The 3,266-nt window shown below is 64.7% G+C and overlaps 1 protein-coding gene across 1 annotated transcript in view; it reads left to right on the forward strand.

The window, feature by feature from the left end:
- The window catches only part of SNX30 (sorting nexin family member 30), a 582,715-nt gene that overhangs the window by 251,602 nt on the left and 327,847 nt on the right, over positions 1-3,266 (forward strand). The gene's annotated exons all lie outside the window — the stretch shown is intronic.

Raw genomic sequence — 3,266 nt, forward strand, 5'->3', positions numbered from 1 at the left:
TAGGGGCTAGGGGCGGAGGTTCTGGGGGGAGGGGCAGTTAAGGGATGAGAAACGGGGGGGGGGGGGCCGAGATTGGATAAATGTGGGAGTCCTGGGGGCCTGTCGGGGACAGGGATCAGGGAGGGTTGTATAGGCGCGGAAGTCCCAGAGGGCCTGTCAGGGGGCAGGGGTGTGGAGAGGGGTTGGGGCAGTCAGGGAACAGGGAGCAAGGGGGGGTTGGATAGGGGGTGGGGTCCTGAGGGGAGCTGTTAGGGGCAGGGGGGCCTGGAGGTGGCAGTCAGGAGACAGGAGGGTTGGCTGGGGGTCCCGGGGGATGGTTAGGGGCTAGGGGTCCCAGGGGGGCAGTCGGGGACAAGAAGCAGGGGGGTTGGATAGGCGTGGGAATCCCACAGGGCCTGTCAGAGAGCGGGGGTGTGGATAGGGGTTGGAGCAGTCAGGGGACAGGGAGCAGGGGGGGTTGGGTGGGTCAGGGGTTCTGAGGGGGGCAGTCAGGGGGCGGGAAGTGGGAGGGGGTGGATAGGGGGCAGGGGCCAGGCTGTTTGGGAGAGGCACAGCCTACCCGGCCCTCCATACAGTTCTGCAACCTCGATGTGGCCCTCGGGCCAAAAAATTTGCCCACCCCTGTTCTAGAAGCAAGAAGTGACTATTTCCCAAAAAGCAAAGACTCCCCAGCCTGCCTCTCTGTTTATCTACACAGGCCCTTGACTCTTTAGTCACACCACACAACTAATACTCAAGTATCAGAGGGGTAGCCGTGTTAGTCTGAATCTGTAAAAAGTAACAGAGGGTCCTGTGGCACCTTTGAGACTAACAGAAGTATTGGGAGCATAAGCTTTCGTGGGTAAGAACCTCACTTCTTCAGATGCAAGTGAGGTTCTTACCCACGAAAGCTTATGCTCCCAATACTTCTGTTAGTCTCAAAGGTGCCACAGGACCCTCTGTTGCTTTCAACTAATACTCACATCACCAATCATTCCCCCCCTGCTCCTACCCCTGCTCCCAGATACCCCCCACTTCCCCTGCTCCTCCTACCCCACTGCCCCCCACTTTCCCTGCTCCTCCCAAATACCTCCCACTGCCCCCACACTTCCCCTGCTCCTCCTAGATACCCCCACTGCCGCCACACTTCCTCTGCTTCTCCCAGATACCCCCCACTGCCTAGGGTTACCATATTTCCACAAGCAAAAAAGAGGTGACTGGGGGGGAGGAGCCCCACTCTAGCCCCGCCCTGCCCCGCCCCCATCCACTCCCTCCCACTTCCCACCCCCTGATTGCCCCCCTCAGAACCCTCAAACCCACCCCCCCGCTCCTTGTCCCCTGACTGCTCCCTCCTGGGACCCCTGCCACTAACTGCCCCCTAGGACCCTACCCCCTATCTAAGCCGCCCTGCTTCTTCTCCCCTGACTGCCCCCTCCTGAGAACCCCCCACCCTCACTGTCCCCCTATGACCCTACCTGTCCCCTGACTGCCCCGACCTTATCCACACCCCCACCCCATATTCACTCCCCCGCCCCCAGACAGACCCCCGGGACTCCCATGCCCTATCTAACTGCTCCCCGCCCCCTGACAGGACCCCCAGAACTCCCGACCCATCCAACCCCCTCTGCTCCCTGCCTGCCTCGACCCCTCTCCACACCCCTGCGCCCCTGACAGCCCCTCCAGAACCCCCGACCTACCTAAGCCCCCTGCTCCCTGTCCCTGACTGTCCCAACCCCTCTCCACACCCCTGCCCCCCTGACAGACCCCCCCAGAACCCCAGACCCATCTACCCCCCCGCTCCCTGTCTGTCCCAACCCCTCTCCACACCCCTGCCCCCCTGACAGACCCCCGACGAACTCCACCCCGCTCCCTGTCCCCTGACCAGGGCCGGCTTTAAAGAGCTCAGGAATCGGGCTGAGCTCCGTCCGGAGCTCCGAAAGGGGTTGCAGGGCTTGGGGCCAGGCCGGAGATGCTCAGCCAGGGTTGGGTTGGCGCGCTCGGCCAGAACCGGGGCCGGTGCTGCTGGGGCCCGAGCCGGGCCAGAGCCGGAGCTGCTGGGGCCCAGGCCGGGGGTGCTCGGCTGGCGCCGGGCTGGGGATGCTCGGCCGGAACCGGGGCCGCCGCCCTGGGATCCGAGCTGGGCCGGAGCCGCTGGGGCCGCCGGGCGCCACTCGGCCCGGGCTGGAGGGAGCCGCTCGGCCACGGCCGGACTGGGCTGCGCCTCCCCAGAGCTCTCCTCCTCGCGCCCCGCCCCCGCCGCCCCAGCTTATCTGCTGCTGCCTCCCACCTGCCCCTGCTTAGGAGGGGGAAGGGGGAAGACAGCTGTGGGGCTGGACAGAGTGGTAAGGCTGCAGGGGATGGGGGAAGCTGGGAAGGTGCTTTGGCTGCCTCTTTTCTGTCTATAAATAGCCAACCGGGGGGGAAATCCCAGACATTTTTAGATTTTTAAAAATCCCCCCCGGACGGCTATTTATAGACCGAAAAGCTGGACATGTCCAGGGAAATCCGGACATATGGTAGCCCTACCACTGCCCCCACACTTCCCCTGCTCCTCCCAGATACCCGCCACTGCCCCCCCACTTCCCCGGCTCCTCCCAGATACCCCACACTGCCCCTGCTCCTCCCAGATACCCCCCACTGCCCCCACACTTCCCCTGCTCCTCCCAGATACCCCCCACTGCACCCACACTGCCCCTGCTCCTCCCAGATACCCCCCACTGCCCCCACACTTCCCCTGCTCCTCCCAGATACCCCCCACTGCCCCCACACTTCCCCTGCTCCTCCCAGATACCCCCCACTGCCCCCACACTTTCCCGGCTCCTCCCAGATACCCCCCACTGCCCCTGCTCCTCCCAGATACCCGCCACTGCCCCCACACTTCCCCTGCTCCTCCCAGATACCCCCCACAGCCCCAACACTTTCCCTGCTCCTCCCAGATACCCGCCACTGCCCCCACACTTCCCCTGCTCCTCCCAGATACCCCCCACAGCCCCAACACTTTCCCTGCTCCTCCCAGATACCCGCCACTGCCCCCCCCACTTCCCCTGCTCCTCCCAGATACCCCCACTGCTCTCCCCGCTTCTGCCCCTCAGTTACCGCCCCCTGCTGTCCACACTCCACCCGTCCCGCCCAATCTAGCCTCGTTTCCTATGAGCCCTGGAGGTTTCGCCCCCCCTGCTGTCGGCCCCGCCCACACGTGGCCGGAGTCCGGCGAGGATAGGTCGCTGCGAGAGCAGTGCCGCGGACACTGGTTGCCATGGGGGTGGGGCTAGGTAACCAGGAGGCGG

This window comes from Chrysemys picta, chromosome 6 (genome assembly GCF_011386835.1).
Source record: "Chrysemys picta bellii isolate R12L10 chromosome 6, ASM1138683v2, whole genome shotgun sequence".
Taxonomy (NCBI): Eukaryota; Metazoa; Chordata; order Testudines; family Emydidae; genus Chrysemys; species Chrysemys picta.